The 27,649-nt window shown below is 34.8% G+C and overlaps 1 protein-coding gene across 9 annotated transcripts in view; it reads left to right on the forward strand.

Annotated features, from left to right (window-relative positions):
* VPS13B (vacuolar protein sorting 13 homolog B) overlaps window positions 1-27,649 on the forward strand; it is a 762,523-nt gene that overhangs the window by 237,962 nt on the left and 496,912 nt on the right. The window lies entirely within an intron of this gene.

Below are 27,649 nucleotides of genomic sequence, written 5' to 3' on the forward strand. Positions count from 1 at the left end.
AGCACAATTTACTTTGTACTAGGACTATAGGATATAAAGATGAAAAAACCCTTTTCACTTATTCATGAGCTTATAGTTCATTGAAGAGATACACACACACACACACACACACACACACACGTGTGTGTGTTTTTACTTATATGCTTTACATATACACACACACACATATATATGCATGTGTATATATGTAAAGCATATAACTAAAAGGTATTAAAACATCATTATAAAACAAGGTAGTATGAATCCACATTGAAGGAAGCTTTTACTCAGACTTGGGACTTGGGAAAAATTTCCTGGAATAGTCCACGTTTAAGATAAGAGCTTAATTATGAGCTAGAGGAGAAACAGTGGGTCAGGTTTGGGGAACCTGAAACTAAGTTCACTGGAATGGCAGAAAGGAACAAGAGTGTGTGAGTTAATGCCTGATGAGATCAGCAATCTCTGGACTATGAAAGGCCTTGAAAGCCATTTTAAAAGTTTTGGACTGAGTGCTAAAGAGAGCATTTGGAACTTTTTATCATATTTCTACTTCAGAAACCAATTTAAGGAGCAGGGTGGTTGAGGGTCAAAGAGAGGAGGCAGGGCTGGTAGGAGAATGTTGCAATATTGCAATGAAGAAAAGGGTAATGTTACTGAAGAGAGTTACACACATTTGTGGGATTGTAATGTGTTTGAATCAGTAGGAGTTGATGGTTAATTCAAGATGATGGCTAAGGGAAAGGGCACAGTAGGTAAACCTAGGGTCCTAGTTTGAAGAGCTGGGTACACAGTAGGGCCCCTTTCACTGAGATGAGGAACAAAGGAACAGGAATCAAGTTTTATTTAGGTCGTAGAGGCTATTGTATAATACTAATTTTCTTTTTAGTTCTTCCTGTGTTGAAGGAATTACTCCAAGCATTTTAACTAAGAGCCCCAGCAGTTTGACTTTAGTAGTTATATTCTTAACCATTACACCAAAGAGTGAAGACTGTGGAGAAATTCAGACCCTAAGTCATTGATTATTCAGTTTATTGAGTTCTATTTAGTTTTATTTATTGGCTGCTAGCTGCATGCACAACACTGCTAACGACTGATAAAAAAAGATATTCAGTACAGAGCCCCATTAATTTGTATACACATACAGCTAATTCTAAGAACAAGTTTACCAAATGCTGCAATTGGTTGGGAGGAGCGTATTATTTGAAAATAGAGAAGAAAAGTTAATTTGAATCAAGAAGGGAGGATTTAATGATATTAGCAAAGGTTTTTCAAAGAGGGTTTGCTGGAATGATAGAATGCGTATGAGATGCAAATTTATTGTTTAAGCATTACGAGTACTTTTAATTGTCCTATACTGTTTAGTTTTAGATGTTTGGTAGTTATTCAAGGCTGTATTTTTGTGAAAGTGTAAAATGTGTAATTGTTAAAAAAGTATTTAGTATATATTTATGGTGAAGTAGTATTCTTTTTAAGTATTTCAGTGTGTTCAGACAACTATAATAAAAAATTGTATTTAAAATTTTCTATTTCATAATGTAATTATAAAATATAAAGTATTTAGGATATTATTACTGTTTTTGTTTTCTCAGACAAATTTTTAAAGTTAAAATAAGTATTGGGACAATTTGATTGTATTTAGTTTTTATGTGGTTTAGTTTGGAGTTAATTATTAAGTAGAACTTGATTTTTAGCCTTGGAAAAACAAACGCATAAGTTAATAAGCCCCCTCCCCTTTTTTATTGGATTCATTGTTAACAAAGCATAGCATAAGTAAGTCTCAGTCAGCCTGTGAAAAGGATGACTTAACACAACTGTTGATGCATTTGGAGTGAAACATCTTTATCAAGTTAATACAAGAAGCAGTCATGCCCTACTTGAATTACTCATTTATTATAGCTGAACAGCAGCCTGCATGTGGACTTTGAAATCCTGGGAAAATAAGATGCCTACATACATCCAAATGTTGAAAGCCTTTACTCCTCGGCAGCTGGAAAATGTTGAGCTCTGTTGTCATCCATTAGGTTTTTGGCCTTCAGGGAGATGTGATCAATTTAATTACCGACCAGCTTTATCCATTACTTTTAATGACTGTAGCCTCTGAAGTAAGCCTCTGAAGTTTGTAGCTTAAATGATCATATTTAGATATTGTACACTTAAAATTTCTAAAAATTAAACACATAGACCTAGATAATTATACTTTGCTTATATGTTTGCCATATGTACTCAGATCCCTAAAAATAAAAAATAATTTAAATATATTAATAGAAGTAGCTTATTTACTTTAAGTGAAGTAAAAAATGTGTTTGTGATTAAGAGTAGCAAAATACGGTCCACATATTTGCTGTTCTGGGGTAAATTTTATATATTATATCCATTTGTGCACAAGATTTTTACATTTCCTAAAATACAGTCTGGGTTATTTTTAATCAAACAATTACTAACAAAACTGTTAATAATTATTTGTGCTTTTTGTTTATCTTCTTTTCACTACCATTGTGATGCCACGTCCAAGGGGGATTTTTAGAAAATATCATGGGGTGATGGAGCATTACTAAGAGAAATTAATATTATATGAAGAAATGTAGCTCTAACACTGAGGCTATTACTTGTGAATTCCAGTTCTAACTCTGGAAGTCATTCTTTATATAAATCACTTGGTCTCACTTTGACTATTTCTTAGTCCATTAAATGATTGCAGTAAATAACTTTGTGTTGACTGTCCCTTGTATAAAGACACTCCTTTAAAGAGGTCACCATTCATGTTACAAACCAAGGGAATTTGCTTGTTATTGTTCTTTATTACAGTGTTTTTTAGGTAGATGATAGTAAAATCTTTCTAACAAAATTGTGTTATGACAGTATTCAACAGATAGATGTAAAAATGAGAAAAACACCCTTTGGCTAAGTTGATGGTTATAAAACAATATTGTAGATACCATGTTTGACTAGTTTGTATATTTAAGTTGGTGTGTTAAAATATTTGTCATGATTAAGAAGTGTGAGATATCCTCATTGACAGACAATTGATGTTCATATATTTAGAGGCATTATGCTGGTGCTATACTGGGAAGAGTTTACAAAAAAAATAACTAAGCAGTAGAAAAAAGGGAGATCTATCAGAAAGTAATAGATTGTTAATACATATGATAGTTATTTACTTAAGTAATGACTTTGTGCACAGGTTAATGATATGCTTCTGATCAATATAGTTGGAAAAGAAGTAATGAGAGACGCATATTTTGGAATGTGTTATTAAAAAGGTTAAATATTAGTTTTTTTGGTCAGAAGGGTCCTGTTCTGAATTTGGAAGAATGAATCCAAGTGGTCATAAATCATGTCAAAATCAAAGCAACAAAATATGTATATAGGTATATAATATAAATAAGTGTTAACACTAAAGATGGGTTTAGAATTGAGTCACTTGACTTCTTTGTAGTTCTTTTAATTTTGTTTTCAGGTACTACATCTGTACTTAGATGGCATTTCTGTGCCAGACCAGGTCAAAGTTAGGAAGAGCATGTGTTGTTCTAGTACCCATACATTTTTAATAAACTTGTAATTGTGTTTAAACTTTTTTTTTTGGGTAAAATTTGAAAACTTGTGTAGCTATTTTTGTTGTTATAATGCTAACAAATGGGTTTTTGAAAAAAATTGTATGGATTGATTATGTTTCTAAGGGCTTATATAACAGATACCATTATTCACCATGTTCATATTGAATAATAAGTAAAATCATGTGCTAATTCATTCTTTTTCTCAAAATGAAAATGCTTTTATTATGCTGTTTAATGTGAAAATTCAACCACAATAGAAAAATGCATAGAATTATTAGCAATTATCTGAAATACTGTGACCTAAAGATGAACTAGTGTTGATATTTTGACACACATGCTTTTAGATACTTTTTATATGACTACATGTATAAATATATAATCCTGCATGAATAATTTTCATATCATATATTCTCTCTGTATCTGCTTTTTCACTCTCCCGTGTTTTAAAGCCATCTTTCTATGATAAATACAGCTTTTCATCCTAATTTTACATGACATTGTAGCATCCTGTTATATGCCAATATATATAATTAATTTCCTCATGGTAGATAGTATGATTGGTGGGTATTTGAATTTTTCTAATTTTATACTAATAAAAAAAGATGATAGGAATAATTTTGTTAACATTCATCTTTGTGAACTTGCCTAACAAAGTAATTATTAAAAGCATATTTTGGTGTATTATTTTGCACTTGAGAATGACATAAGTTTATTTTTCAAATACTTAATTAGTACTAAACAATTCTAACTACAAATTTTAAAATGCAGATGGTTAAGTTTGCATAGAATTCAAGTGAGTTTTTCTTGTCTGTCTTAATTCATTATTAACAGTAAGATTCTTTTTTTTTTTTTTTTGAAACTTCTGAGAGGTCATGCAAATAACTCAGTCATTGACATGTAAATTATTTTTTTCTAGAAGGTTTTAATACTTTCCTCAGAATTATTTAGTAAATCTGTTCTTCAATTTCATTTGCAGCATGATTTAGGAGGAGATTGGACTTTAGAATCGGGCAAACTTGTTGTCAAATATGAATTTGCTTTTACTCTTCTTATACTTGGAAAATATACTTAAATCTCCCTGAGTTCATTTTCCCATATGTCAAATATCTAAAACAAATCCACTTACTTGTAGGGTTTGTTTTGAAGATTAAAAGTAGTAAATATAAAGAGCTAGCACCTACTACTTAATTTTAGCTAAGCCTCCCAAAAACTTACTTATGTGAAGTACTTTGTGCAGTTTTGGCAATTTTTTTTATTACTAGTGTTTTTTAAATTTTCATTAACAGAATGATTCCACATTTAATGAGAATTTATGTTTTTAGTTTTTTATGCTGCTGAATTTGTAGATTCTTAGTCTATCCTTAACATTAAAAAAATTGGAATTAACATTAGCTAAGTAGTTTGCTTTGCTGTTTTTTTTTTTTTTAAGATTTTTGTTTATTTATTTATTTGACAGACAGAGATCACAAGTAGGCAGAGAGGCAGGCAGAGAGAGAGGAGGAAGCAGGCTCTCTGCTGAGCAGAGAGCCCGATGTGGGGCTCAATCCCAGGACCCTGGGATCATGACCTGAGCCGAAAGCAGAGGCTTTAACCCACTGAGCCACCCAGGCACCCCTGCTTTTCTGTTTTGATACATGATTGTGTAACTATATATAAACTGATCTAGAAGGAGCGTGTGCCACAAAGAAAAGTTTTATTTACAAGATCAGACTTGTATGTTTATAAATCTTTAAATCTTTAAATCTCCTTTGGAGTTTTGTCCTTTGATATCCTTCCCTGCAGCTGTCTTATTTTAGATCTCTAAGCAAAGTGTGTGTGTGTGTGTGTGTGTGTGTGTTGTGTTGTGTGTAAAGCCAAGGATGAACACAGTTTTGCAGGATTCCATAAGTTCATGCGCTCTTGTTTGATAATCTCTCTTTTAACTCCAGTTCCAAAGTACTATCCAAGCTCCCCTATCTCTGGCTATACCGCAGTGAGTAGCACATGGGCCATTAATCTGCTCTTTGGTAAACAGGTCACTGATTCTAATTAATTTTCTGTCACCTTTTGAAAAATAATTTGTCAGTTAAAAAATCTCAGTGTTGGGGGTGCCTGGGTTGCTCAGTAGTTTAAGCCTCTGCCTTCAGCTCAGGTCATGATCTCAGGGTCCCAGGATCGAGCCCCACATTGGGCTCTCTGCTCAGTGGGGAGCCTGCTTCCCCCTCTCTCTGCCTGCCTCTCTGCCTACTTGTGATCTCTATCAAATAAATAAATAAAAATCTTAAAAAAAAAATCTCAGTGTTGGCTATAGAATAAATACTGTAGCAGTGTGTGACTGCAGCATGGTAACATTGTTATGTTGGGTGTCTTCTGTATCCCCAACATATGATTCTTTGAAATCTGTTTAGACTTTACCCAACACAGTGAGTAGTAACAACGTTGTTGCTGTACCCACAAATCAGTTTGTGACCAACTCTGGTAGATGTTTGAATAAGAGTACAGGTTTCCAGATCCTAAATGCATTGCTCTTTCCCGCCTAAGTGTTACGAAAGGGAGTTGGCTTGCAGATATGATGGCTTTTTCTGTATTTCCTTACTAGTTCTCCTTTTCCTTTACCTACCTGTTCAAGGGCAATTGCCCTAGTGCTGGTCTCAAACCTCTATCATTTATTGGCTATTTGTCACTATGTGCTGTGTACCTCAAGTATTCTGTGTGTGTGTGTGTGTGTGTACCTCACGTATTCTTAACAGGGAAATGGGAATATTAATAAATACTAACCTACTTCATAGGGTTATTGAAAAGATCAGCTATGTTAATATAGAGATCATTTTTCATAAATGAATTTCTCTGCATATAATTAAAATATTAAATGCTTTTATTGGGTGCTCATTAGTGTCAGGCACTGTTTTAAGGGTGGTGTATCATTTTAGCATAGTATCTCCATTATGAAACAGGAACTTTGTTTTTTAAAAAGTTGAAAGTAGTAATTGTTATGTGATCCATAACACATATGTAAGATGAAGCAGAACTTGAATTTGAAGTTCTCAGCTTTATCTACCTCTAAAGATTTGTGAGAGAATGTACATTTATGTTTTATGTTTAAATAAAATGTTTAAGATATAGTTATGACTTCTCAATTTAACTGATTATATTTTCCCATCTACTAAAATACTACTTATAGTATCAAGTAGAGCTGTAGTTCTCTCTCTCTGTGACTCCTTACTTCAGCTGTGTCTGAGGGAACTCAGTCTAAGAAGGTAGGGTCATCCAGATTTTCTGCTGAACCAACACTGCTATCAAGATACCATTCAGGGGTTTGAAAAGAGTGAATTTTCTGCCCATTAGTATCCTTACCTGGCTATTGCTCCATAGTCCCCAGTCAGATTACTAGGACAATCCCCAGCTAAAAAATTTTAGTCATTCCTGGTGCTTCATATTAGCATTTCAGTATTTTGATGCCGAGTACCAGTAAAAATTAGGCCATTTGAATAACATGATGAAAAGATCTTAATTTGTCATGTAAAAGCAGCTAAGAAAGAGAAGAGATAGAGAAAGCCTGATTATTTCGCAAAATTGATGCTAGGGACAATGGGCACACATCTCCAATCTGGTTCAGACTTCCTTGTAATTCATACTGCTCTTTAACTTCATCACTCTCTGAATTTTCTCTGTAGCAATACCACCATTAAAGAAATTGAAGTATCATTAAGAATGAAGAATATTTTAAATACTTTGAAATCTCTTGCATTCTAGGATCAGTGAAACCAAAAGTGAAACTCTAGTAGTAATAAGATTTTGAAGCAGCTACAGAAATTCTGTGTGTAGCCTCCCACAGAGAGCAGCTTGAGAGTGCTTCTTTTGTGTGATCACTTGGTGTTGAGTGTGGCTCAGTGCCTGAAAGATTCTCATTAAGTAAAGATATGGTAGGGATTTCTCACTAGGAAGATCTGCTTTTCCATTAATGCTCATACCTACTTACTTGTTTCTATCTGTAGTTCTCCATAGCCTCTGAGTAAATTTTGGTGTTTGCATAATCCTAATTTTTTAGAGTAATATCATTTATGACATATGGCATAGTATAGTGGTTAAAAGCATGAGCTTTGAAACCAAGACTGAGTCCTGGTTCCACTATCCTATCTCTATGATCACTGGCAGATTTTTCGGCTCTTCAGTAACTTTTTTTTCTCATTGGTAAGATCAGAATAATAATAGTATCTATGAGATAGGCTTGTCATGAAGATTAAGTGAACTCATGTAAGTAAAGCATTTAGAATAAGATTTGGTACATACAAATGTCAGTAGTTATTTGTAATGACGGAAGTATATCTGGAACTCAAAAAACCCAAAAAAGTAGTCCATATTTCCTGGTTTATCTGAAATTACTTGCTATGAGAGGATATTCAGGTAGAAGGAAAGAAGGACAATTTTAATGAAGCTCATATTTTGTTGGCATATATAATTGCCTTCAAAGAAGACCATTCCCCCCCCCCCCCTAGAATAAAGCATTGATTCTAGTGGCTAAAAGGAGTTGATACTATGTGTTCAGTAATGAATTGTTCCAATCAGTTCTGTAAAGATAAAATGTTAAATTTGGACTCTCTCCTAACATTCATAGTGCCAACATTTTTCTTGAGCAGCAAATGATTCTTTGGTTAACTGTGAAAAAATTTCTCTTGGATGATTCACAGGCATGTTAGACTCAGCACTTCTAATTTCATTTCTCCCATTTTACTTCAAGCTTGCACTTTGACCTATATTCTTCTATATTGTTGAGTGATGGTATTGCCAGTCCAATCAGACACCTAGGGATTGCTCTAAACTTTTCCCTTCCTTCATTTCTCATCTTTCCTGTTTGTGCAGTCACCAAATCCTAAGGCTTCTCTGTAAAACTTTTCCTGGGAGAGAAATCCGATCCTTTCACTTCCTTTGAAAATATTCTTCAATGACTCCCTCACTGCTTTCTGGATAAAGTTCACAGACTTTTTAGCAGTATTTACAACTCTGATATCGTATAGTGTTTTCATATGCACACTGTTCTCCCACTATGTGGATCCATTTTCAGTTCCACAAAATGCCATTTTCATTTTTGTATACAATTCCAGTGCATGGGAAGCTCTCCCTGCTTTTCTCTTCCCTACCCTTCCTTTTCTCTTCCCTGTACTTCAACTGAAGCACTACTTCCATTGAAAACTGATTTGCAAATTTATTTTGCAAATAAATAAGGCACCTAAGGCAAGCTAGGTGCCCCTCATGTTTGCTTCTTCTTTGCATTCTATAACCTCTTCTGAATATTTTATTAAAGCAGTTACCAAAATTATGACTAATTTTTGTCACAGCCTTTCACTAAATTATGAGCAACCTAAGTACAGGGACTCTGTCTTATTTATTTTTTTAATTTTTATTTTTTAAAGTAGGCTGTACACTCATCCTAGGGCTTGAATTCAAGACCCTAAGATCAAGAGTCACATGCAGATTGAGCCAGCCAAGTCCCCCTCTTATTTATTTCTTAAAGTTTAGTATTTAGATTTAGGTATATGGTTTATGGTCAATAAAAGTTTGTTCAATTACAAAATAGTTTTGAATGAGAGTAACATCTTTGATAATGGTCACGTGGTAAGTTTGTCCTTATTGGGGGATAATGAGAATTAATTGCTAATAGTTATTCTCAAGAGGCAAAGATAAGGAAATGGACTGAAAGCCCAGTTTTTGCCCATTTGATATTAGTCATTCTGTGCATTTCTTCCCATTATTTATTTACCACTTTGACAATAACAGTTTTTTCTTGTCTGTTTTCATGAGTACTAGTCACTGTCAAAAATGTCTCTCTGGGTGCTTGGCTAGCTCAGTAGAACATGTAACTCGATCTCAGGGTCATGAGTTTGAGCCCCATCATGGGCATAGAGCTTGCTTAAAGTGTCTCTCATTTAGCCTACTTTAGAGCATCACTCTATTTAATTCTTGACTTTTTTATTTTAGTAATACATATTGTTGATTTTGTTTTATCAGATGACTAGAAAAATAAAAGTTTCCCTCCAGATGTTGCATTTTCATTGTAATAAATGCGAAGATGGTTCCTTGAGCTGATTTAAGGGCATTTGGCAAATTGGTTAGAAGTCTAGTCCTTGGAAGACATGAAGTCAGCGATTGGAATTTACAGGATAAGAGGTTGGACGGACAGGATAAATACATTTGGGAGTTTTCCCTGGGAGTGGGTAAGGCTGAGAATCAGAGTACAGAGGTCAGGGCTTTGTGGACAAGAGGTAAAAGTGGTATCTAGAGTGCAAGAAAGGCTAATGTGGTAGGGAGTATATGTCTTCACTATTATTTAGGGGTATCTGACTTCAGTGGGAAGAGAATGTTGTTTAGGGGAGGATGGCCTTGGTGGGCAGTGAATTCTTGTTAGAAGTTGATAAGAGTTTAGAAATACTGGAGCACCTTAGCTCTGGTAGTGGATGGGATATAGTTATGTTTATTTTACTGACACTACTTGGCTCAAGACTGTTTTTGCCTGTGAATAACCTAGTTTAACCTAGGCCTTAACTGAAAGTAAGAGACTAATGTTCAGATCTATTAAGTGAATAAATATGAGTAGTTTTCTGTGCCATTGGCGGAACAAATTAAACTTTCACTGGTTGAGTGCTTACACCTACACGTATAGTGTGGGAGGATTATCAGCCAGTTTGTCTTATTGGCTTATTGGCAGCAGAAAACTCTTAAACTGAGTTTTCCCATGGAAGAAGTATCTTGCTTGAAATCCCAGAACTTTTACTAAAAAATTTATGAAGTGGGATGACAGTAAATTACAGAAGCATCATCAAAGCAAGTATGTTATTAATTGACAATTTATTGACTTCATCCCCCGGGCCAGTTTAAAGAAAAGGGAGGGAGGGTTAGATTTCAAGCTACACTTTGAATGCTGTGTGAGGTCTGTTTGAGATACTTCGGTTAGGCTGTGATTAATTAACTCAATTAAACAAGTATTAGTACATGAGTAAAAGAACACTCTCTTTTGGATCTGTCAAAGAGGTACTAATGGGTTCAGTACTGATAAAATTGTGAATCTGAATCTGGTTAACATTAAAGGGCACACAAAAATTCACCTGTCATCTTTAATCTTTTGATAGAGAGCAACAATAATTCAGAGTTTCATATATGTATTCTATATTTTTTCTTGTATGGATAAGTTTGCATATTCATTTGAGTTAGAAATAATGGGATTAAGCTTTAATTTCCTTTTTAACTATATTTTAAAATGTTAACTTGTCAGTTTGACTTTTAAAAATTGTTAAAAATTACTATCCTTGGGCTTTATAGCTTGTGCAGTTATATAATTTTACAGGAAATGATGCACATAAAGGCAAAGAAAGGTTTTGAAACTTTCCATCTTAGTTTACTTCTTAAGAAAGGCGTGCTTCCAGTTTATGAACAAGAAAGTGTAATTTCTGAGCTAGAACTTTTTTGTTTTTCTTTTTTGAAAGCCCTGAATGTTGAGATACTGAGTCCCTTTTTATCTCTCTAACTATAATTTCATTTGTTCCTGTTAATTCTGAAAACACTTATATATTGTAATGACTGCTTATTAGTTTTACAATTTTCTATATCTTAACATCTCTTAAATTTAGAGGAGTCCTTGTGTAATCCGTTTTTTCTAGCTATTGCTAACAGCCTTAGTTGAGGTCAAGTTCTGCCAGAGAAGATATCAGTTTGCTTCTGCTTCTAATCTGGTGGCACTACAACTTGAGACGACTGTAAGTTAAGTTGTCTGCTTGAGGATTTTTTGGACTTCACTTGTAGTGTAGATTCAGACTGCAAATCTACATGAATACTAGTTTATGGTTCAAATTCCCAAAGATATTTGGATCTCTGCCCAATGTACAAACTATCTTTCTGCTTGGTGGCTTTATTTCTTATTTCCTGTTACACCGGCAGCTTTGATGTATCAACTTTATGCAAGACTTTCCTATTATACTTCATCAGATAATTAATAATATCTTAGATATAATAAAATATAGGGGCAGTGATGTGACCAAAAAGCAGCTGCATGGAGGCAATAGGAAATGGTTCATGGCCTTGGAGCAACTTCACTGGTGGCATAGAATGTACTTTGAAGGTTATCTTTTGTGGCTAAAAGTATTAATGGCTCCATCTGTTGTATTGCTTGCCATATTTATAAGCAAGACCTTTTTGATTGTGATCCCAGATCTGGAATACAACATAGCATATCTTGCACAGTCATTGAGTGAGAAGCCTTTGACCTGAACTTTAGGAAAAAAGTCTAGAGAAGCTGAACCACTAAATCATTATATGACCAGTGGCACCTTAGTTTTATCTGTGAAGTATAAGTATTGGAAGGCTTCTGTAAAACAAGGATTTGCCATGGGGCAAATTTTTAACTACTGTTTAAAACGTTTTGGGGCATCTGTGTGGCTCAGTCGATTAAGGGTCCATTTTGTGATTTCAGCTCAGGTCATGAACTCTGGATTGTAAGATTAAGCTGTGCATCGGGCTCTGGGCTGGGTATGGAGCCTACTTAAAATTCTCTCACTCCTTCTCCCTCTGTTCTCCTTCCCTCTCTTTAAAAAAAAGAAATAAATAAAAATCTAAAAAGGTTTATCATAATCTAGGTGTATGTACCACAGCTATGTAAAATCCATAAGCTAGTAGAGGACACTTGTTTCCTTTAGACATACATATATTTCTAAACAACTATTGTATTTTGTGTTAGGAAAATTAGGGGACCCTTGGAAAATTTAATTTATAATTAACACTTTAAACCTTGACTTTAGGATTCAAACTCAGATATTAAGCTATTGCCACTGTATGCCTACTCTAATTTACTATCTCTGCAAATTAAGACGATTTTTTGTGAATTTTCATATTGGATAGGAGTAATATTTGGGTCTACATACTCAATCAAAAAATTGTGAGAAAACATTTATAAAACAGTTGTATTGTATTATTCAGTTCACAAACATACTGATGTTAAATAAGAATGCTGTGGAATCAGTTACCATTCTGAGAACATTCATTGGACACTTAACCAGGAAATACAATAAACAAAAGAGATACCTACCTACTCCTGTGATAAAATATAGCTTCTATATAGTACCTTTAGTTTAGCTATTCCTGTCCTGCACACATCTCATCTTGAGAGAGAATAAACATATTTGAATTCTAGAATAAGAGACTTTAGTTCAATATAAGGAACTATTTTGCCATTGAGGGTAGCATACAAAAAATCTTCATGAGTAGAGTTGATTCTTTTAATTGGGATGGTTCTGATTGTGTTACAGTGAGGCCAAGAATATAGCCTAATTGTGTCACAATTAGGTGCTCAATGATACAGTGTTGTGGTTGTCAACCCTATCATATCTAATGTCCCTTTTTATGACTGGTATTTTCTAAGACTTTTTACTATCTTGATGTAAAATTCATAGTTAATGTACCTTTTTAAGCTGATAACTTATGGAGGAATCAATATAATACTGTAATCCTATTAAGGGAGAAATAAGAGGAAAGTAACATATATATTTTTAATATTTAGAATGTAACTAGAAGACATGATAAGACATTTTGTCTGCCATGTGTGTTACATTGGGACATTTACAAGTGCTGCTTGCCTACATGTTTGATAAATTGGCAGTGCAAACACTCAAATGAAATAGTCATGAGTGATTTTCTGAAATGGTAATGTGTCTTGGTCAAATTCTCAGTGATTGATATTTTTTCTCCATATAGTGAAATTTCTGGAACTCTTGGGGTTTTTTTAAAAGTGGGTGAAAACCACTCTCGATTTTGATGTAAAAACGGTGTTAAATTCTGGGTTCAAGTAATCATGAACAAATTTTTAATTCACACAAGTGCCTGGCAGGATGTTTGAAAACTGTGGAGGATGCAGGACCATTCTTTGTTGTATTGAGCTCTGAACAGCTTTTAACAATCTTGGTTGATATCTGATGTCTGTAGTGTCTCCTAGTGATTGTCACAACCAGAAACACCAATTTCAAAAAATTCCCCTAGAGGGTGATACAATCCTCATATAGAATATACTGACTATAGAATAAAGGGTACAGGCTGCAGGCAAGAGTCATAGTATTGGATTTGAATTTAAGTTCTTCTACTTAACTGACTTCCTATTGACTTTGTGATATTGGGCAAGGTAGTCAACCTCTCTTGGCCCTGGTTTCCTTTCTGGAAAACTGGGAAGATAATATCTTACAGAATTAAGTGGAGAAGATGTTTTATTTTAGGTACCTGACATGTGCTTCATGTGGATATGACTTTCTCTCAACACCATGCTGTTTTTTCAGTACTAGTAGGCACTTGATAAATACTTGCTTACTGTTATTGTTATTTAAAAACTCCTGTGTCACACTGTGTTCCAATTGAAAGTACGTGAGGAAGTGATTGCTTATAGTAGGCTCCAGACCTATCATCTGTGTCTTCTTGTGTTGTGGAACTTGTGAGTCTTAATCGAGGATGCTCTCTCTTCAGGATTATGACCTCCAGTTTCCCAGAGAACATTAAATTCAAAATATGGTGGTTTGCTTTCAGTTTAAAAGAGACCTGTGGGTAAGGGTCTACCTCTAAGTACATTAGTTTCCCAGAATCTTAATGTTTTTCTTACTCGCTTATGTAGTTTTACTAATGTCAGGGTGATGGTGGAGGCTGTGGTAAAAGGTTCAGGACCTTCCCTCCTTTGTTAATCCTGATCTTTGTTACATGGATTTTTAAAAATAATGTACAAATAATTTCTTCCTCCTTTTTAGCTCTCTTTCTTTTTCCTGTGATTTTGGCCAACTGAAGTTTATGTATTGTGCTTCCTGCGCAAATATTTGCTATTTTTGTCTGCTATTTGACTTGTTTAACTTTTATCCTACTTAATTCAAACTACTTACTCACAGACCAAGAGGAAATAGTACTTCTGGCAGTTTTAATGAGACTAATTACTTTGAATATGTTGGAAGGAACTCATAGTCTTCCTTTTTAAATTGCCATCCCATTTATTTAAAAGAGGAAGCATTTAATCTGTAAATGCTACTCTGCATTTTATAGAATGGTGATCCTTACAAATACTGCGGTTTTCCTCAAATGTTTATTAAAATTTTAACACATAAATATTTGATCATCACGAACAAGTTTGTTTAGTTTTGTTTTTTAATTTTTTTAAATTTATTTTCAGCATAACAGTATTCATTGTTTTTGTACTGAACAAGAGTTTTTAAAGCAGTTGTTTTGCTTTGATATTTGCAGCGTGAAAAAACTAAAATTTTTTCTTTTCTCTTCTGTTTTTTCTTCCAGGTTGCTTTTGGGTCAGGCATTTTATTGTTTTTCTTTTGCAAATCTGCTTGCCCTTGCTTGCCCTTTGGTTACTAAAAGTTTAAGTTTGGTTTTAAGTTGGTGATTGCTGCAGTCTTTAAAGCTAAACAAATGTTTAGCCTTCATATGATTTAACCAATTATTGTTAAACATTGGGTCACTTTTCTATAAGAAAAGTGGCTATATTGTCAGTTGCAGATTCTGTTATCAAAGTCTGATTCTGGAACATTCTGTAAAATGACTGAAAATCTATCTGACTAAAATTCATATTGGTTCACACTGTGTTAGGTTGTTTTAAAACCTGAAGATTCTTTTATATACAATTTTCTGAATCAGTTTAAATAAGTTCATGAGTATTTCAGATAATGACTGTGTTTTTTTTACCTGTTAAAAACTTAAAAATACTTTATTTTCAGTTTTGGGGCGCCTGGGTGGCTCCTTAGGTTAAGTGTCTGACTTGATTTTGGCTTAGGTCGTGATCTCAGGCTGCTGAAATCAAGCCCCTTGTTGGGCTCCATGCTCAGCAGGAATCCTGCTTCTCTCTGTCTGTTTCTTCCTTCCTTCCTAACTTTCTTTTAAAGATTTTATTTATTTATTTATTTGTTTGTTAGAGAGAGAGCGCAAGAGAGAGAATGAGTGAGCACAAGCAGGGGGAGCAGCAGGCAGAGGGAGAAGCAGGCTCCCCGCTGAGCAGGGAGCGGATATGGGACTCCATCACAAGACCCCAGGATCATGACCGGAACTGAAGGCTGACGCCCAACCAACTGAGCCACCCAGGCATCCCTCTCTGTTACTTTCTCTCAAATAAATAAATCTTTATTCTTAGTTTTTACACTTAGATATAATTTTATTTGTTTGCACTGCTAAGACTGTGAATTTTAAATGTGCATTTGAGTAGCATTTATAATTTCACTTTACTTGCAAATGACATTGTTTTGCTTGGTAAGCTTATGGAGCATTTATTTAACTCCTGTAGTACAGGAAATGTGATACGAGATATCTTGAGGATTAAGATTTAGCCATAACACATAATTGATTGTATTCAATCTCATTTCTATATGTTGCAAAATAAGGGGTTTCTAGACTTCTTAGATTTCTTGTGTGTATATGCAGGAAAGAAGGTGGGATTTTGTGTCCTTTGAATTACTGATCAAAGTGTAAATTCCTAAGTCTCTTTTTGCCTTTTGTGTCATAATTTATTGTAAGAAGTCGAACAGGTTGCTTTTAAGTGTTAGAGAACACAGTAAAATCAGGGCCTCTTTGCCTGTGTCCAAAGTGGTGTGCTCCTTAGTTGTATCATTCTAGTGAGAACCCCAGTTGTTGGTTTGCTTGCTTTTGTCTTTATTTATATAATTTCATTCTTAGAGTCATTTATTATTGACTGCTCTTTACTAACAGTATATGGCTAAATAGTTATATTTTTCATAAGGTACTTAAGATCTCCTGCCCCACTAAAATGTATAGGTACTCTATTAAAATATATTCATTGAGTAAGACCAGGTTAAATAATTAAGATTTAGGGTTCTACTAGATCACCAGTGTTTTCACTTAATTGCAGCTGACAATTTATTCTCAAGTATAGACTCTGTTCTCTGAGGTTTTACGGAACCAAGACTATGTTGCTGAACTTTATGTTGTTCTGGATGTATAAAGCTAACTTTGCATATAGAAGTAGTCTCCAAACCTTACTTAGGAGAACAGTAGAGAAATATAAAAATAAATTTTTAATTTGAGGAGTGTTCATGGTTTTTGGTCCTATTAGTCTAATGTGAACAATGATTACAGTGTTTTATTTGAGTTTTTAATATAATCAGTTTTCTTTTAAATTTGTTTGCTTATAAGATTGCAAGCATGATTAGTGAAATAGGTCAATCGGAGAAAGACAACTGTCATATGATCTCCCTGATATGAGGAAGTGGAGATGCAACGTGGGGGGTTTGGGGGGTAGGAAAAGAATAAATGAAACAAGATGGGATCAGGGGAGACAAACCATAAGAGACTCTTAATCCCACAGAACAGACTGAGGGTTGCTGGGGGAGGGGGTTCGGGAGAGGGTGGTAGGGTTATAGACATTGGGGGGGGTGTGCTGTGGTGAGTGCTGTGAAGTGTGTAAACCTGGCGATTCACAGACCTGTACTCCTGGGACTAAAAATACATTATAGGTATATAAAAAAATTTTAAAAATTAATTAAAAATAAAAGATTGCGAGCATAGAATGGTCACTAAATTGTTGAATTAGGAATTTAGTAGGAATATAGTCCACATGTTTGTATCAAAGATTTGTGTATATTTTTTATTAGAGGTGGGAGGCATTAATATACAAAGCCTTAGCTATTGTAAGAGTTGCATTTTGGTTTCTTTTCCTGTTCTATTTTATCTGAATTCTCAAAGGAATTTGGAGAAGTTGGAATGGATTAAAAGAAGAGGAATAGTCATTATTCATATGGAAATAAAGATATGTGGAAAACTTATAGCAATGGTTCTAAACATTCTTAAGTCCTTTATAGTTCCTTCTGATGTATGTTATTCTCCGCACCGTATACTAAATCACAAAGGTCATTAGTACATTTTTATCAGAGAAGTATTGAACAGAATCAGAGTATGATTTACTTTCCTTTGGGAAACTAGTGTAGGACAGCAAATGTGACCTGCTCTCATGTCAGTTCCCTAGGCGATATATATTACTCAGTTTGGGGCCCTCATCTTTCCTACCCATTTTTCTGGTAGAGACAATTAAGGCCTGGAAAAGTGATGATCCTTTCCAGGACCTGATGACAGTTCTGAGAAAGCTGTAATGCCTGGTACTTCCTAGTTGTCCAATAAATATTTCATGAAGGAACTCCAGTCCAGGGTATAATGAAGGTTTCAAGTTTCTTTGGGATGAATTTCTGTCCATTTTGGTAGTTTAAGAGTGGATAAAGTCCACTGCAAAGCTTCTTCAGAGGTCTGTAGCATGGTCAGCAAGGAGTGTGAAGATATATATTCAAGCATGGGCTATTCCACTTAAAGATACTTGCTTATAGCATAGTTATCCAACATGGTTTAATAATTGTCATGAAAGCCAAATACTAGCAATGCCAGTGACTATTAACTTGGAGGGTGACCATACAATACATAGGCCTGGCCAATTGGCCATTTCATATTCTGTCATTTCTGTTGAACAAAGGAAAAAGTGCAAGCGGATGCATTTAATAGGCGTATTTTCACTTATGCATATGCCACAAACTGTTCCTTTTACTAACTTTTTCCCTTTCATGCTCACCCTGACTTTCTTAACTCCATGACTATATATGCAGAGATGAGGTTTTTTATTTAGGGAAGTTATTAACCATCTCAAAGACACAGAGTTAATAAGTGGCAGAACCAGGAATTGAACTAGTATGTTGATGTCTCCAAGTGCTCTATATCATGCTGACTCAGATCAGGTGTCTGAATGATTGGAACTGGTTGTAAGAGAGTTACAAGCTTACAAATTATGAACATATAAATGTATAACTGTATGCATAATTAAAAACTGAGATAGGCTACCAGATACACTTGAAATCATACCGCTGTACTCTTCTCCATAAAGTTGTAGTTCTAAATAATCAGCTTGTGTTCTGATTAATGTTGATTTGCTCTGATGCAAATTTTTGCCTTTATTTGACTTGCAACCTGTTTTATAGAGTTAGTGATTTATTGAATATCTTGGAGGCAGGTCCTTGACAGGCAGTATTTTAAGGTGAAATTGCTGGGTGAGGATTTTGTTAACCTGACATTTTGTGGTTTCGCCTCATAAAACTGGCAAAAGACTCTCAGCGTGGAATGTTAATGGGGTGAAGTAATGAATGCAGGCTGGGGTACAAGCAACCAGACATGAGGAGTCCTAGAGTGAGTACTGCATGCTTCTTGGGGGAGGTCTTTGTAGACAGTAGCTTTTCTAAAAGATAAAAGCAGTAGGAGATCTTTTTAACTCAGCAGTTGATCAAACTCTTTTTCTGAAACTTAGAAGCCAAGCAATGGTATGAACATGGGAAAGCAATTAAAGTTAAGCAAGTGCAATCTCTCTTGATAGTTTTCACTTTCTCAAGCTATTGAAGTAAATAATTATTGAGTACCTATTTCCTCTCACCAAATATTAGCCTTTTTAAAAATTCCATTCAGCTTTTCAGGATTCTTGTTTTACTTGGGTATCCCAATCTGTCAATAAGATAACAAATTTAATGTGCAGATTTTAGGCTGTTTTATGTGGACATTTTGGAGCAGTTCTCGTGGGGCTGTTATTTCAGAACGCACTGTACTAGAATTGTTTGATAAAAGTTGAAGTACCTCTTACCAAAACTTTTTTTGATCATGTATTATATATTTTACACTCTAAATTACTTACAGTGTATGTTTAATTTTTTTTTTTTTTTACAGTGTCAGGTTAACAAAATCCTGACACAGGAATTTCAGCTTAAGATACTGCCTATAATGGACTTGTTTCCAAAATAGTCAATAAATCACTAACTCTATAAAGCAGGTTGCAAGTCAGATGTATGCAAAAAATTTGCATCAGAGATCAAGATCAGAACACAAGTGAGAAGCAAGAGGGTAGGGAGAAGGCAGTCAGCACATTTAGGAAGGATGCTAGTGGGACAGACCATGCTACCAGCATCCTGTGGCATGCGGTGTTTATGCTTTCTCTCCTTTGACGCTTATAGACTATTAGTTGATGATCTATATTTAATATGTCTTGTGAATTCTGCCTGTGTTTTATAAGCTGCTTTCTTACACATTTTATGAGTTCTACCTACCTATATCTCATAAGATATTAATTTATTGTCTATGGCTGACATTTCTTAGGAATTTTATCATCTTTTTTAAAAAATATCATAGTGTAATTGAATATTCTTAACCAATACATAATGTGCACTTTGTAGAAATTGTGCTTCATTCAAGGTTTAATCAGAGAAGTAGAGCACTTCAGAGATACACATATAAGGGATTTATTAAAAAGATTGCTCCATACACAAACAACTGTGAGAACTGTTTAAATGGTCTGTGGAAGTTTTTTCCTTCCTTTTTGGTGCTGTTATGTGAAATCAGCAAGGCAGAAAGTCAAGAAGGGAAGGCAGACATGAATTAAGGGGAAGCAAAGATAAAATGGGAACCTGTGAGCATCTGTGGCACTAGGTCTCTTCATATTTCCAACTTTGATGATACAAGTATCTTGTGAGAGAATATGGTATCCTTTATTACATAGCTAACAAGAACAGTGCTCCTAGTTCTGAGTCAGGTAAGTTGAAGAGGGAGGTTTGGCAAAAGCTGGAGTTGCCATGGCGCTTCCTGCAACCTGTGCCAACCAGGTGACCAGAGATTAGCAAAAACCTGTGTGAGCAGCAATACCACCTCTTGGCATTCTGAGTGTGAAATATGGCGGTTACTTCATTTCTGCCTTCCAAATCTTGCTGAAGATTTTTTAGAAAAGATTTTATTCATTTATTTGAGAGAGAAAGAGAGAGAGCATGTGCACTTGTATGTATGTGACTGGGGGAGAGGGAAAGGCAGAGAGAGAAGAAGCCCCCGCTGAGCATGGAGCTTGACTCAGGGGATGGATTCCAGGACCCTGGCTGGGATCATGACTTGAGCCAAAGGCAGGCGCTTAACAGACTGAGCCACCCAGGTGCCCCTGAAAACATCTTGGTAGCGTGCACTAATTTCGAGCTGTCTATAGAAGAGTATTGTAAGAAGTATACTTCTAGTTTTTAGTCAGGTTGGTATATTTAGATATACCATATGTTCTATTTGAATTTAAAGTTTTCTGAATTGATTGAACTCCTTTATGAGTAACTACACAGTAATCATTGAGAGCTTACTGTGTGTCAGACACCATCTCATGCTCTGTGCATACATTAGATTACTTAAATGTCACAATGATCCTGTGAGGTATATTTACTCTTCTCTCTCTCTCTCTTTTAAGATTTTATTTATTTACTTGACAGAGACAGTGAGAAAGGGAATACAAGCAGGGGAAGTGGGAGAGGGAGAAGCAGGCTTCCTGCTGAGCAGGGAGCCCGATGCGGGGCTCCATCACAGGACACTAGGATCATGACCTGAGCCGAAGGAAGATGCTTAACAACTGAGCCACCCAGGTGCCCCTTCTTTTTTTTTTCAACATGTGAGGAAACCATGGTGAAGGTTCATTAATTTACCTGAGGTTAAGGTACAGCTGTCAGTAATGGATGAAAGCATTAAATCTCAGAAAGTGTAATAGCAGTCTTTTGCTTTTAACCAGATATAGACTGCAAACAGGGGGTGGGGCATGTCAATGAGGATGGATTGGTATAGCATTCCACCAGGGAAGCCAAGTTGTAATTTTTAGGTAGTGTAGAGCCTTTGAGGGATGGAAAGGTCCATGTGCAACCTTAGTGGAATGGCACTAGTAGGTGGTAGGTTACTGCAAAGAATTTCATACATTACTCTTTTATTTAGTGTCTAGGTTAGGCTGCTCCTCAGCTAAGACCTACTGTGCTTATTTTGTCACTTGGAATACTCCTTGGCTTACACTGTGTATGCCTAGGAGTATAAATACCCTCCTTTGAGAAGTCCTGCTCAGGATGGTTTCTAAGGTTCTCTTAGTTTGGCTGTTCTTGGACTGTAGAAGGATTTTTCTACTTGTGAAGTATTATCTTACCAGTTTTTATGTGAAACATACTGAGTGAAATTTTAATTCTCTGGGCATTTTTTGAGAGGTCTAGAACCCTGTATTTTAGTTTTGTGCATCTTATTCTAAACTCCATTCACTTCAATAAATATTAAGGTAAGCAGCTATTGTGATTAGCATCTACACTATTTCAAAGCATATGTTTTAGTAAAATGAATAATATGGAAAAGATACATTTTGAAGGTATTTTGGAAGGAGAGTGTGATCTATATATCTTATTTGACAAAATCACTATAGGGAATGCTGAATCAAAATTTTTCATCTACATTTTTGCCCTGATGTCAGTGTGTGGTGTTAGAAGCTCAAGGAAATCCATCTGCATCAAGGGGAAAAAACCCCTGTTAGCTCTAAATTAGAAATAAAATTTACCTTTTTGCAGCATGACTGCCAATTTCAGTTTTGAAGCAGCTGATTTCTTTCTGAGCCATCAGCTGCAGTGGATTACATTAAACATAACCACTAAGCCTTCCTAGCAGTCTTTACCTTCCTGTTCTATGCCATGACAATATTCTCTCTGGGATTTCACTAAATAGTACCTTTCTTATCATCTTGACAGATTCTAGAAATAGACTACAGCACAGAAATTCTAACAGTAAGTAAACTTACTGGTTATTTCAGGTTACTTCAGTGTTCTTTTAGAGCAAAAAAAAAAAATGTTTTGATAGTGGCTTTATTGACATTTTGGACCAGATAATTCTTTGTTGTGGGGACTGTCTAGTACATTTTAGGATGATTTTGCAACATCTTTAATCTCTAGATAGTAGTCGTACCTTCCAAGTTGTTATAACCAAAAATGTGCCAGGGAAACTGCCACTGTTTGAGAACCACTTCTTTAGCATTCATGTTTTATAATGTATTTTTTAGCCAACAGAGATGCCAATTCAGAAGGGTTTGCCTAGAATTTTAGAAGAGAACTTAAAATATGGGCATATTTGGAGTAGCTATCTTGAGCTTTTAATTCAGAATGCACTGTAGTAGAATTGTTTTATAAAAGTTAAAATATTTCTTATCAGAACTTTTGAACACATATATGATACTAAACAAATAGTATGGTCCTTGTTCTGTTGTTATTGCCATTAGTAGAAAATATGAAGTACTAGTCAGGGGCCAGTGATGGGGTTGGTTTGTGTGTGTTTAATCAGCTTTCTTATTTGAAGGGTGTGATTTTAGAAGAGAAAGGATAATTTGGGAACTTAATCAAGTACTGAGTAAACAGAGTGAAAGAATAGGATTGCTCTTTTTTCGAAACATCATTTAAGATACTTGGTTCTTAACCCTGGACTCAAGTTTCTACTTATTCCTCCTGGGTTCTTCTTGATTCCCTTACCCCAACCCTCAGTCAGAATTAATTGTATCTCCTGAATGTTCTCTCCTGTGTCCTTCATTTTTTTAATATCCAGGAGTTGTCATCTATATTTTAATTTGTGATTGTCTCCTACCTTCCACCTTGTGGGAAAATGGAGTGCTAGGTTGAAAAGTGAAGTAGTTAGAAGGAAATCAGAGCAGTAGGAGGGGCTACATTAAGAAGTTAATTGATCTGGTCTTGTCTACATGGGTAATTTATTTTCGCTAGCAAATTGAGGATAATTTTAATTTGAAGACGGGCAGCTGATTATGTTAAAACATCTGGGTTGTATTTATGCATTTTTGTACAAATCAACACAGTGTACCTTTATTTTTTATTATTTTATTTTATTTTTTTATTTTTGGGGAGGGGCAGAAGGAGAAAGAGAATCTTAAGCAGGTTTCATGCCAGCACAGAGAAGCCTGACGTGGGGCTCCATCTCACAACCCTAGATTATAACCTAAGCTGAGAGTCAACTCAAGAGTCAGGAGTCGGACGCTTGACCCACTACGCCACCCTAGTGCCCTAACACAATAAACTTTTCAATGCGTGTTGACTTTATTGGAGTTTGGTATAGATAAAATTGTAAAAATCAAGGCTGAAAGTGAAATCTGAAAGCTGCTACAGAAAAACAGAACTTTATTGCCTGTGCACATGAGGCAGAAGAATACCTTGGTCTTATATTTTATAGATACTTGACAGAAGAAATTGTCAATATTTTGAGCTCCTCATTGTAACTACAGGATAACTTTAAGAATTTAAGGGAAATGAATCATTAATACCATATTTAGTTTAAATTCCATTTTGTTCAAAAGATATTTTGTTAATTTAAAATAATTTTTTAGGACAAAAAAGGTTAACATGCTCAGGCCTCTAGGTGAGATTTTGTTAAGTCATCTTACAATTAAGTATGAAATAACCAGTGATAAAATTTTTTTGTGCTCTATAATTAGGTTACTATAAAGTAGAATTAGAGTATCTTACCTTTTGTCCCCAAATCTTTGCTAATGTCTTCATATATTTCTTAGTATATTTTTGCCTCTTTAGGGGAGGGCTAAATAAAACAGTATCAATTAACAGTATCTATTAAGTATTTGAAGCCTAATTACAAAGTCAGTTTTTCAAAAGTTTGGGAATCATTGTAGCATTATTTTCACAACCTATATTAGAATAGAGGTTTGTTTCTTATCTATCTAAATCTTTGCAAATTTTTTAATTTAATTGAGTTTCAACAATATTGATAAATGAAGCAGAAGAGATTTGTCCTGTCTGGTATCCTGATGTGTGAAACTCTGTCAGTTAAACATCATGTAAAGACTTATTGGATCATTTAAATAATAGCCTGTGACTTACCCATTTTCTATTCTTTGTTTTTCAGTTCACAGTGGAAATGGCTGAATTTTAAACTCAGAATCATTGGATTAAAATATTTTTAACAGGTCTTAAATATTTTTAAGGAAATAGAAAAATCAAGAATCAGTAAGGCTAAGATTTACAGTTACCACATTAGTCTTTTCATTAAATGGCCATTTTATGCAAGTGAGAGATCAGGTAACTATTTTTTTTTTTAATCAATTCAAGTGTTTTAGGCCAAGTTAAATATTCTATGATATATTCTGAGGAATTCATTCAGTAAATTCTTTAAGTATGCCAAGGGGCTCAGTGTGGAAAGGATGTTTACAAGTACAAAGTGAATGTTACACTTACACAAACCTTACTTAACTTCAGTGCTTTATGTACATTGAGTTAGGTTATCCTTCAGAACATTCTTAAATGCACAGTGTGGGATTCAAGATAAAAGATGTAGATTAAAAGATTTTATCCATTCCTTTCTGTAGTCCCCACAATATTCTTCTTTGAATTTCCAATGTGAAAAAAAGGGAAAAAATTTCCTGTGTGAATTACAAAATTTTAAATATTAGGCTTCAATAACTTTCATTTTTGTGTCCATTTATTTGTCTTGAAATTGTACTGGTATTGCGTTAACCTCATTTTGGTAGTAAAGGAAAGAAAAAAATGGAGTCACATGTTTTCTGTAGCAGGGTAGTCAAAGGTAACAACATTGTGTAATTTCCTTAATAAGAAGCAGTCAAATAATTCCAGGGCCATTTAGAGAAGGATTTAGCCCTCTAGTAGTGGTTTATCATTTAATGCATATATGAAGGAATCATAATTGTTTAGATATATCTGTATCAGAATCTCTTTAAATAATAGTGCTTTGTCTCTTTAAATAGTACCACTTCCATGGCAACTTGGTAAGGAGAGTTTGGAAGGTTGTAGAGTTCATATATTTTAGAAAAGAATGAGATGTTTAAACTTGTAACTTTCCTATGGTCTTATAGCTTTAAATTACTACTTTCTTAGGGACATCAGAGAGACATAAAATTAGTGCCCAGAGAATCTGATTTTTGGAGAAAGATGTGCAAGGAAAGATGTACAAGGAAGATAGAGGGCATACATATGTTTTTAAAATTTTTAAAATTAAGCCTTTTATTAGAGATAACCGTAGATTCACATGTAGTTCTAAGAAATACTAGAGAGGGATCATACATACCCTGTACCCATTTTCTCTCAATGATAACATCTTTCAAAACTAAAATACAGTATCCCAATCAGGATATTGGGAGTTCACTAATCTTACTCAGTTTTCTTTCATTTTATTTGTGTTCCTGTGTGTGTATTCTGTGTAATTATTCTACATGTTTAGGTTTCTTAGATTTATGTATCTATTGCTGAAAAGTACAGAGCAGTTCCATTACCAGGATCTCTTCTTTCACATTTTATAACCATACCCACTTCACTCCTGCTTTCTCCTTCCAGCCTACTCCTGCCCCACATCTTTTTTTTTTTTTTATGATTTTATTTATTTATTTGACAGACAGAGACCACAAGTAGGCAGAGAGGCAGGCAGAGAGAGAGGAGGAAGCAGGCTCCCTGCTTAGCAGAGAGCCCGATGTGGGGCTCGATCCCAGGACCCTGAGATCATGACCTGAGCCGAAGGCAGAGGCTTTAACCCACTGAGACACCCAGGCGCCCTCCAACCCCACATCTTAACCACTGGCAACCACTAATCCATTCTCCATTTTTATTTTTTATTTATTTTTATTTTTAAAAAGATTTTATTTATTTATTTGACACAGAGAGACACAGTGAGAGAGGGAACACAAAGCAGGGGGAGTGGGAGAGGGAAAAGCGGACTCCCTGCTGAGCAGGGTGTCTGAAGTGGGGCTGGATTCCAGGACCCTGGGATCATGACTGAGCTGAAGGTAGACACTTAACAACTGAGCCACCCAGGCACCCCTCCGTTCTCCATTTTTATAATCTTGTTAAAGATTGTTATATAAATGGAGTTATGTATGTAGTGTGTAACCTTTTAGGAATGGCTTTTTTCATCCAGCGTAATTCTCTGGAGATCTGTTGTCTTTGTCAATATTTGGTGTAACTATTTTGATTTTATCTTTTCTACAAAGCATGAAAAGGTATCCCATACTGATAATTATTTGTTTTTATCTGATGACTAATAGTTTTAATCTTTTCATTTGCTTGTTGGTACTTGATACCTTCTTTTGTGAAGTTGGTTGTTTTCTATTGGTAGTTTGTTTTACTGAGTTGTTAGGGTTCCTGATATATTTTCATATGTGTGGAGGATTTTTTTTCCTAGTCTGGCAGTCCTACGAAGGACCAAAATTTAAGAATTTTGATGTAGTCAAATTTTATCAAGTTTTCTATGATTAATGCTTTTTGTGTTTTAGATTTTTTTCTAAGAAATCTGATAGTCTTATGAAAATTTTTTCCCAAAAACTTTATAGTTCAGATTTATTTTTAGGTCTGTGATATATCTTAAATCAGTGTTTTGTGACTAGTGTTTGGTTGGGATTAAGGTTTTCGGTATTATTTTTCCCTTTTTGTTTATTCAGTTGTTAAAACACTGTCTATTGAAAAGCCTTTTCGTTCCTCATTGAATTGCATTGACATCTTTGTCAAAAATCAATTGACAGTATATTTGTAGGTCTATTTCTGGAATGTCTGTTTCATTAATCTATTTATGTTTGTACCAATATCCATGGTCTTTGCTGTAGCTGTATCCTGAATCTTTTTTTTTTTTTTAAGATTTTATTTATTTATTTGGCAGAGAGAGTAAGAGAGAGAGATCACAAGTGGGAGAGAGGCAGGCAGAGAGAGAGGTGGAAACAGTCTCCCTGCTGAGCAGAGAGACCGATATAGGGCTCCATCCCAGGACCCTGAGATCATGGCCCAAGCTGAAGGCAGAGGCTTAACCCACTGAGCCACCCAGGCACCCTTTTATCCTGAATCTTGACATTAGGTAGTATGAGTCCTCTAACTTCATCTTTTTTAAAGATTGTTTAGGTTATTTTAAGTTCTTTGTTTGCCTTGTAACTTTTAGCATCAACTTGTCAATTTCTATTTAAAGTCCCGTTTGAGTTTTATTTGGGATTTCATTGAATTTGTGTAAGAGCTTAGGGAGAACTGATATTTTGCCAGTATTGAGTCTTTCAAATCCTGAACATGGTAACTGTCTCTGTTTATTTAGGCCTGCTGTAATTTTTCTTAGTAATTTTTTTACTTATTTCTTGCCTACTGCATTGTATTTTTTTCCTCTTCCCGTCATTCATTTCTTAATCTGTTAGAGTACCTACAGAATATTTCTTCTGCTAAGATATATTTATGTTTCAAATTTATGTAATTATAATTAGAAAAAATTTTAGTTATAATCAGTAATTTTGAAGATACCTGATTGTGTATTAAGAATACCTATTTTAGGGACGC

The sequence above is a fragment of the Mustela putorius genome, unplaced genomic scaffold, assembly GCF_011764305.1.
Source record: "Mustela putorius furo isolate JIRA1106 unplaced genomic scaffold, ASM1176430v1.1 tig00000228_pilon_pilon_pilon, whole genome shotgun sequence".
Taxonomy (NCBI): domain Eukaryota; kingdom Metazoa; phylum Chordata; class Mammalia; order Carnivora; family Mustelidae; genus Mustela; species Mustela putorius.